This window comes from Lactuca saligna, chromosome 4 (genome assembly GCF_052625555.1).
Source record: "Lactuca saligna cultivar CGN05327 chromosome 4, ASM5262555v1, whole genome shotgun sequence".
NCBI lineage: Eukaryota > Viridiplantae > Streptophyta > Magnoliopsida > Asterales > Asteraceae > Lactuca > Lactuca saligna.
Window position 1 is genome coordinate 20,537,218 of NC_136420.1, and position 10,605 is coordinate 20,547,822.

General features: G+C 32.8%; 1 long non-coding RNA gene across 5 annotated transcripts; it reads right to left on the bottom strand.

Moving 5' to 3' along the window:
* Positions 1 to 5,703: 5,703 nt before the first annotated feature.
* Positions 5,704 to 10,334, bottom strand: LOC145041360 (uncharacterized). 5 transcript variants are annotated; one of them, XR_013680087.1, is made up of 7 exons: positions 10,023 to 10,334; positions 9,432 to 9,502; positions 9,112 to 9,174; positions 7,471 to 8,160; positions 7,321 to 7,382; positions 6,573 to 7,243; positions 5,704 to 6,243 (listed from the first exon to the last, which is right to left on the bottom strand). It is a non-coding gene; the product is annotated as an uncharacterized LOC145041360 (long non-coding RNA). The 5 variants fall into 5 exon arrangements; XR_013680089.1 differs by lacking the exon at positions 9,112 to 9,174; XR_013680090.1 differs by lacking the exon at positions 9,112 to 9,174 and having other exon boundaries at positions 7,471 to 8,434.
* Between the last annotated feature and the right edge of the window lie 271 nt (positions 10,335 to 10,605).

Genomic DNA, 10,605 nt, shown 5'->3' on the forward strand with positions numbered 1-10,605 from the left:
ACTTTGCCCTCTCTCAACACCTCTATGCTCGTTCTAAATCAATAACAAAATCCCATAACTTCAAAGAGAAGTCAATGGCTCCGGACCCAAGCACGCTTGAACACGTTACTGTTGTTCATAATCCGGTTGGATTCGTAATTCAGACAACGTTTCTGTAACATCCCAAAATCCAAGACCAAAAATTTCATTTTTGATTTAATAATTTATAAAACGGTTTAATGAAAACACTTAAATAACCTTGTTTCAAACATTACGAACATTTTAATTAAACAAATATCAGAGTCTAATCCCAAATATAACATATTGCGGAATAACATGGGTGAATGCGTTGCGATCGTCCCGAGCTCCTTTATTTGAAATTGTAAGCACCTGAAACCAAAACTGTAAACCGTAAGCACGAAGCTTAGTGAGTTACCTAGATACCACATACCATACATATCAACTGAGCCATACATAACTGTGAGCCATACATACCAATCATATATCAAATAAGTTGCTATGTGCTGCACATAGTCTTGCCATTATGCCATGGGCCGCCACGTGGTCTTTCTTGCCAAGCCGAGGGCCACCCCTAGGTCTTATAGATAAGTGCCAAGAGCTACTTCCTGTTCTTCCATGCAAGTATCACAAAGACAACTAGCATACATATTACTATACTTAGCTAATAAGAATACAGTGGGCCAGGAGCTACCTCCTGGTCTTTCATACATAATGCCTAGGGCTAACCCCCGAGTCTTCCTATCATACATAATAGCATACAGTGTGCCAGGAACCGCCTCATGGTCTTTCATACATAGTGCCAAGGGCTAACCCCCGGGTCTACCTATTATGCATAAACTAAATGGGTCGGCATTGTGGTCGTAGACCCATACAAACAGTGAGGAGACTTACCTTTCATTACTGAAGTCCCACAAATAATCCGTTGGCTACTAGTTGGCAAATCTCTGAATGGTTGATCCTTCGACTCCCCGAGCTACTAGTTATCATATAAACTAAATAAGTTTGGGATTCTCATAACTTAACCATAAGTCCTCACTGGGGTAAAAGACCATTTTACCCCTCACATATTCTTGTCTAAAATGAACTCTACTAAATCCTTCGCCCAAAAGATAAACGCTCTTATAAGGCCCAACACTTGGCCTAATTTCCAATAGGGCCTAATCCCTTCACATCGCCCTTAGTGGGCCCATTAAGTCCCAAAGCAGCCAAAGACCCATGAATGGCCGAAGCCAAGGCCCAATAACGCAAACCCAATATGACTGAGTATGTCAGCTGTACGCAAGTCCCAAACAAGCCCAAACTCCAAAGTCATTGACTTGGTGACTTTGCATGTCCCAAACAAGCCCAAACTCCAAAAATGGTATCCTACTTCCATGAAAATGGTCTTAACTCTTGCATGTGTTGGATTAGGTGTTTAAGACCATAACTATATTTGGTATGTACTTGATTTGATTATGAGCATGCTCCTTTTGGGTTGCCTTGACTCATGCAACTTGATAGGATGATAAGTGGAAATAGAGTAGGATTTATTGTATGAATAATAAATTGGTACTTAGAATGATTTTATTGATATATTACTAGATTAATATATTATTTGAAAATCATAATATTAATTAGTAATTATTCAGAAATTAATATGATATTAATTTTGGGATTAAAAGGAACTGATTAATAATAAAGGGACTGTTTTGCAAATCATTGATAGTTGCAAAGTTGGGTTGATGGACTATTATGGGAGGACCGGATGAAATCTATAGGAGGCCCTATAGAATTCGTCCAAGGCTTCTATTGTGGAAGTCCATGGGTTGCTTGGTGCCTAAGCAATGTATTAAGGTTTCCTACAGAAACCCTAACAGTCCACTCAAATCCAGGTAGTTCAGTTAAAATTACTGTGAGTCAAAACCAGGATAACACAACTACTTTCCAAAGAATATATATTTGTTTTAAGGCAATAAAAGAATGATTGAAGGTTGGTTGTCGTAGGGTTATTGGACTAGATGGGTCTTTTTTAAAAGGTCAATGTAAGGGAGAATTGTTAATTGCTATTGGTAGAGATGCAAATAATCAAGTGTATCCCATTGTTAACTACTATTGAGGTTAAAACCGAGTATGAGGTTAAACCTGATGTTGAGGTTAAACTCGAGTATGAGGTTAAACCTAATGTTGAGGTTGAACCTGATATTGTGGATGAGGGGGATGGAATTGATATATCAAATATGGATATAATAGTAAGTTCCATTATAAATTTGAGTTCATCAAACTACAGTGATGCTGAAATAATGTCTACTCTTGGAATTAATGAATCTCAATTAAAGGAGTTTGGATCTATAAATGTGGTGAGTGTTTCTTTTTAAGGGCATTACAAATCAAAGCCAAAATTTGAAATTATTTGTTTTGTTATTCAGGAAACCAATGTTCAAGAAGAGGTTAATGTTCAGGAAGAAGAGGGCAATGTTCAAGAAGAGGAAATCAATGTTCAAGAAGAGGAGATCAATGTTCAAGAAGAGATTCAGAATGATGAGGAGATCAATTTTCAAGAAGAGATTCAGAATGATGAGGATATCCAAGAAATCATGAGGAGGAGCACCCAAAGAATCAGGAGGAGGAAGCCATCAGAGAGGATAACTAAGTTGAAGTTGAAGAAGCAAGTGGTCAGCAAATTTGGAATGACTGAAAGCAAACCACTTAATTTAGAATAAGTCAATGGTAGCTCTTTTTTTGTAATTAAGTCATTGTGTTGGCTTTATATAACTCTTTGGGTAAAAATTTCCTTTTTTGTAAATGTTTTGGAAAGTCAAACACTATGACATACTTTGGTATGTAGTTTGGTATGGTTATTTGGTAATGCAGTTTGGTATGTACTTTTGTATGGTTTGTAATGCAGTTTCATATACTTATTTTGTAATGCAGTTTCCTATAGTTATTTGCTATCCTAAAATTACAACCATAATCCAAATAATTGCAATCAAACCAAATATGCATTTTAATACTCAGATACCATTATATACTCAAATACCATTACATTAGAAGATAAATTTTTCCACAATTCATACCATTACATTCCAAAAGAAACAGGGAAACATCACATTACATAGAAACATAAGCAAGCATCCTAAAATTACATGAACATTAGCCAAATAATTGCAATTAAACCAACCAAACACGAAATCTTCCATCCCTTAACAACCATTCCACCTTCCACTTGCAGAGGAATCTGTTGCACTACTTCTTCCACATCTTCATTCATAAAGTCTTCAAATTCTTCATCATTGACTCCATAAATTCCTTGGTTGTGAAAATCATATATCATCTGTTTGTACCAGTTGTTTGGTAATGGAGGATCTATCCATTCAAAGAATTTGCAATCCTTCTCCTTATCATGCATTGGATGACATTTTGCATAGTGCAAAAATTGGATGGTGTTTAAGGGAAATTTCAAAGATTTGAAAATAAAAACCTTACATTTAACTGATATAAGGTTCTTCGGTTTCCATGAAGATAAAAACCTCACATTCAAAGACTCGAAGACACTAACCTTGTAATTGGGGCAAACAAGGAATCTCCTTCCAGGGTTCTTCGGTTTCCATGAAGTCCACCTGCCAACTGGTTCATCACAATCGCACCTTCTTCGAACTTGCTTGGCTGACCTATATGCACTCCTGTTGGAGACGGAGGAGGAGGAAGCCATATTCAAAACTTGCAATTTGGTCGATGTAGGGTTTGTGGACTCTTAAATAATGTAGCAACTGAGGTAAATAACGTAAGAGAGAGAGAGAGAGAGAGAGAGAGAGGTATGATCGAGTCAGCTTCCATGTAAGCAAAATAGTACCACGTCGGTTTGTCACCGGTTGCAAGAGTGGTAATCGGGTAAATTGGGTCAATTCGCCGGTTTATCCGGTATTTTAGGCTTTTCCGTTAACATTTAATAGTTTAGGACTTTTTCGTAAATGCGGGCAAAATAATAGGACTAAAATGGAGATAATCACATTGTTTATAAGCTAAGAATTAGTTTTTTAACTACACAATATGAAATCCATAGGGTACCAGTCGCTAGATGCACCTTTCTGTCCACTTGGCATTTTCTAATAGTTTTTATTTTTTTTTCTTTAATTTTCTAAAAACACATGTAATTTTTATTTTAGATTTAAATAAATTATGTTTATACTTACGTTTTCTAATCAGTAATCTAATTCCTAAATTTTTAGGATACATATCAATTACCCCGAATTTGTTTAGGCGCCAACTTATTCAATTCGATGCATTCCACGAGAAATCAACATGTCTTCTCCAAATTTGAAAACGATTACTACATACATATATTCTTTTGAAAACTCCATGTGTATTTCATATACACCTCAACGACACAATTTTTTAGAAGAATCTGTGTTTCTTTTCTGCATGACGCTATCGATTTGAAGACAATTTCAGTCGGTATTTTCTTTTAATTTTTAGATTCTAATCTGATTTCACGTATTTTGCTTCTGAAATTTTGTATATGTACGTTTCTAAAACAAAACAACTATGACTGCTTCAATTTTTGGCAATCTAGCTTTCTGGATTTTCATAAGTACTAAAATTTTATTGATGAAGTGTTCATATATTTAAGGATGTGCCATGTGTGCACGATACTAGATTTTCTGAAGCTATGCTTGAAGAAGAGTCTTACAGGTCGGTCAAAAAGGTTTTTGTTTTTTCTTCTCATGATTTGCATATTTGTTACATACAAACTGTCTTATAATGCATATTTTCATTGATCGTTTTTTGGTTTTTTCAACCTAATGATTCAGAAAAAGTTCAAAGCAATGACCTAGGCATATATTAATGCTTTCAAACTCATTGCAACGTCAACTTTCTTGGATCCCTCTAGGTCTTTGGATAAAGAGGTAGATGATTCAATCAGATTTTTTCACTATTTCTAACCAATCATGATGTATCTGATCAGAAAAAGGTAAGGTTTCATCATCTTGGGATTCCTGCTTGGTGAATTGTGTAACGTTAAGTGATTTAATAATTTGTTGCATCAATTGCATTCCTAATATGATCCTGATGTAACTAACATAAAGTTCATAATTTAGAAATATGTAAGTATTAATTTATTTTAGTTGAACACATTTTCATTCAAATCTCTTTTATTTCTTTCCCTTATTATCAAACATCAAATTTGTTTTATTTCTTTCCTTCTCACCCTTCAAAATTATATGCCTATTAGTGTACAAAATATCGAAAATTATGTTGTTTTGTTGATGATGTGTTGTCCCTTTCTTGTAATATGGAAGCCAATTACTTTGTGTATCCTACGGTAAGTCTCATTATTGTAGTTTCTTAGCATGGTTTTTCGGTTTTTCCGTACTTTTGATTCTATATACAGTTAGTTGATCATATTTGTGTGTGTTGATATTTCAAAAAAGTATTAATGGTTTTGTTTTCAATCTATATGCAGTTGAATTGGAAATTTATATCCTTATGTTTGGATCCATCCTATTTTTTCATGTACTAAAATTTTAATAAATTTTAACCTATTATCCATCCAACCAATTATATATTATTTTAATTTGTTGAAGTCAAAAGTTACATCAGTGGGCAGTCCATCTTTTCTTAATTCCTTATTTTTGTATCAATTTGGTTCATGAAGAATGAAGTTGTAAATAAAAAGTAAATAAATAAATTTGGTCCAATAGGAACAAAGTACTGTTCTCCAAGGGATTTCAAAATTAATCTATATATATAATATGACAAAATTACCATTTTTGTCTATTTCTGCTTAATTTTACATTATTTTCTAACTTATATGTAAAGATACGTTATATAAATTATAAAAACAATAAATTTTCACCGGTGGTGAGGGTGGTGGAGGCAGACAGTGGTGGTGATGGTGGTGGTATCGTTGATTGTGGTGGCGGTGATGGTGGTGGCAACATCGGTGGGTGATGGTGGAGGTGTTAGTAGTGGTAGTGGTGGGTGATGGTAGTGGTGGTGGTGGTGGCAATGGTGGTGGTGCGTAGTGGCAGCAGCGGGGGTAGTAGTGATAGCGGCGACAAGAGTGGTGGCGGGTGGTGGCGGCGACGGTAGTAGTGGCGGTGATGAGAATGAATGTTTTCCATCCAACTTTCAAAAGAATTCAATTTCCTCCATATGGTGGAAAGTGACAGGGACAAAATAGTCATTTTCATAAAAGCAGTTGAAAAACTATGAACTAAGGACCAAAACTGCAAAAAGATTCTCTTTTGGACCTAAACCACCAACCTGAAAATAACAACACAGAAAGAAACTCAGACTCTGTATAGATGTAAAGAGTATGGAATGCTAGACCTGAAATTAGTAGATCACAAATTAAAAAATTATAAATATATTTTGCCTTGTAGAATACACAAATGCAAAACATGAATGTTAATGACAAATAAACAAAATGAATTAATCTTATTTTCTTTCCATTGGAATAAAATGGAATTTGTTCCATTTTAATATATGTAATATTTTATGGCAAAAGGAATTGTAACAGTGTCTAGTTAGTATTATAAAGTTGCATTTTGTACTGTTTAAAATTGTTAAATATTGCTACCAAAAGAAATTACCATTTGATCAACCAACTTGTTTCAGCTTCTCCTTAATATGGTTTGACAAATGAAGAATCTCACAATTAACAAATCACAACATTAGAAAGATAAACTGATATGAACATGTATGTATAATATCATTAAAAAAAATCAAAACCAAAATATTTTCAACATGACAAAAAATCAAAACAAAAAATTTACAAAACATGTGCAAGAATCTGAAATAAACCTTTGAAACAGGGCAAAACAAATTTAGGTTTTAGAAGTAAAATATCATTAAAAGGTTAACATTCAAAATAAAAAGTCATAATAGAAAGAAAAAAAAAGGTACATTGTGTTAAGCGTGTGTTAAAATGTTGGATTTCGAAATGTTAAAACTGAAAGTACAATCTTCATAGAAAATAAGTGAAGGTATAATGCTAATCAAGTTTAGCCTTCAGATTAACAGGAAAAATATACAACTTCTTAATAGGTTGGATTTTGAAAGTATAATATTATAAGTAACTAGATTTTCAAAAAAAAAAAAAAAAAAATTAGAATTACCTTGTCTTACTAGAAAAAAAAAATTAAAACAATGTCTTAATATGTTTGATTTTAAAAATGAAATCCATACTTAATGTAATTGGCTTGGCTAAAAAGTAACAATATTAAAATGCTTGTTCAAGCATCATAGCCGAATGAAGAGGATCCTGCAAAAACAGGAAGTTTTTTTTAACAAAATTCTCGTATATAATATTTTTATTCACAAAAGAGAATTGATTATTACCTCTTTATATCTATCGACCACCTGTTCTTAATCTTTCAATCTACCAAAGACCACACCATTTCCTGAAGTAATAAATAAATAATCACAAGTTTTAGAAAATGAGGGGTACTTCTGGAAATACATAAACATGGGTCATAGACTCATATATACCTGTATATCGCTTCCATGCTTTGTCAGCATGTAATCAGTAGATAGATAGAAGGTGGTAATTTGATAAAGCAAGTTAATAATAAAAACTTTAAAGTTATAATGCTATAATTGGTATCCAAAACCAAACATGTTTAGTTTTTCAAAGTACAGTGACTTAATAATCATAAGTAAACCAACTCAAAATTTAGACGAGAAACTTTTAAATGATGAGGATATGTGAAGGTCATTTTCGTCTTTTATTCAGACGGATCCCACCTTCCACATTTTTGGGTGGGATATAAAATTGCAATGTGTGTCTCAAATGCATGACCAAAGCAGAAGAGAGTAAGGATTATATCATCATCATACAAATATATTTGCACTTCATCTTTGTCTTAATATGAATAAGTTGAAAGTAGAATATTGTAATAGAAAGAAATGAAACTAGGATGCTGAAATAAAACACAAATGAATGAAAGCAAGTTGTTATATATTGAGTTCAACCCTAAAAATTACTTACACTTTAAGAAAATCCATGACATCAGGAGACAAGGGAAGGAAACCATTAACAAAAAAGTAAGTTGTCTTTTATTTTGTTGAATACATATAACATGAGATGAAATCCATATTCTCCCCCACATACATATAACATGAGCAAACACAATTGCACTTGCCATATGATGTGTTCACTTGAAATACCCTTGTTGTCCACTAAAATGATAATAATAAGAAAAAAAAAAAACTGTTAGTGTTTCTTCAAGTTAACGATTGTTGTTTTCGGATGAAAAGCTACAAATACATTGCTCTTATGAATAAATATTAAAGAAAATTATCTATTAAAATATTAACAAAATTTGCGATGCCTGATCGCATTTCTTGTATAGATCATGAGATGAAATCCATATTCTCTTAATATAATTGGTTTGGCTAAAAGGTAACATCAATAAGATGTTTGTTCAAGCATCACAGCTGAACGAAGAGGTTCCTGCAAAAAAATTCGTTTGCAAATTTTTCAAAAGAATTGAAGTGAAAATTATGTTAAATGACCAAAACACCCTTTAGTGACTTTTTTTTATAAAATGATAGATATTTACTGGAAAAGATTTTACTCATAAGACAGCTAGTAAATACTAGTTATATAAACATCAAACACATGTGTACACATACTCTAATTTCATAAACATTAAAAGAAAAAGTAATATGACATTAAAAATGAAGACAAATAACTAATTAATAATATAACAATCGATTGAAAATATCTAGATTTATAGAGTTGTATATTAAGATAAATTAGAGGTGAGAATAAAGAAGCAGGCACAAGATTCGAAAAACAATATTTGGGGTGTAAGGACAAATTTTGTCATATTTTAATGAAGAAATAAACAAAGGAATTCCAATTCTTCCCTATGAATGATAAATCCATTGAATACAGATTTTGGGGGAGTTTAATGGAATCCAATTTCATTCATTTTGTCAATCAAGCGTGTAACTTAAGGAATCTTCCATTCCAATTCCTTTAAATTTCTATGGAACCCATGAAAAATAGAAAAGGTAGGAAAGAAAACCAACATGCTGATTGAGAAAAGTTAAAAAGTTTATATTTACGGATATTTACTCTATTATACAGCCTTAAATAAAATTGTTTTTTTTTTCAGAAAGAACCTCAACCACATCCTCTTTGCTGAGCAAAAAACCAAGATGCTAACCAGAAGAAGCATTAGACATCTGTCAAAAAATTCCATGTCATTTAAGTTTCACTTTATGAAAAAGATGGAAACAAATTGTATCACATGAAATGCACAAACATTCAATTCCCATGGATTTGGTTCATTATCAGAAGCAGGGGTAACTGATTCATGTTAAAAAGATCCACAAACTTATTGATAGGATTTGTTTCATTTGAAAAAAAACAACCAAATGGTCTGTGCACATTCATTGTAATTAAAGCCATGTAATTTAAACAATGCACTTTAAAAACTTACATGTAATAGATGATCAAAGGCTTCATGGTCTGCAAAGGATGATACATTGCGTACAAATTCAATATCTTTCCCTATTAGACATTTTGCATGTATATTAATATTAATTAATTAACAAAATACAATTTGGTTTCTTAATCTTCAGAAAATTATGTACCATGAGGAATCAATCTATGTGTTGATAAATGTGGCAGATTATGTGACCCTTAAAATAAATAACCCGTGACGACAATGTTGTTGTTAGCCAGAAATGGTTATTCACAAAAAGAGATTTGAGTAAAATTGGTTATTCATAGGAACACATTCTGAAACAAGCATACCAGACACGCTAAATCAGATTTTACAGAGATAAAATTCAATGAAAAGATCAACAAAACTACAGAAAAACTATGTGGTTTCCTTATGTTTTTAAGTTGCAATACAATTTGTGCGATTAGAAAACCAGAGAGTTTACTGAAGAAAAAAAAACGCAACTATGCTTCGGTCTTTCTCTTATCCATACATACAGAGGAGATTACAACATTTGAAATACAGAAAACCCTAGAGAACAAAAATAAAAGGGAAAAGAGAAAAACGATAAGAATGAAAACTTACAATAACTTCTTAGGATTACCGACATGGTTCTTATTGTCCTATGATGGGTGGGGGTGCTTGTGTCTCCGGTGAGTTGAGTTACAAAGGTCGCGATGAGTCGTCTCCGACGGTGTTTGGAGAGCGAAGCGGGATGAGTGAAGTGAAGAAGGAAGAGGATATTTTATGCGCCAATACAGCGACCTAAACCTTTTGGCTTTCCAATTCCAACGGTTATTTATAAAACCTTTCCAAAATTTAAAACCATTCTCACTTGCACGTCTCCGGATCGTGTTTTGTAAAATGAGTACTAAACTGCAAATTTGGTCCGTTAGAAAAAAGTGTAATGAAGTCCGAAAAGTTTTTAATCTGTACAATTGGTTTAAAATTATAAACTTTTGGTGGATTTGATCGATAAACGACACTTTTATCTTTTCATTTGTTTTTTTTTTTTTTTCTATTTTTTCTATTAATTTCAATATTAAAATGTTTAGAAAAAATAAAAAAGTAAAATCTTACCCTACTTACCCCTCTCCACCCGTAACCCCCTCCCCTTCTCACACACATACAATTATAAAATACCTCTTGACAATTATAAAACACTTGT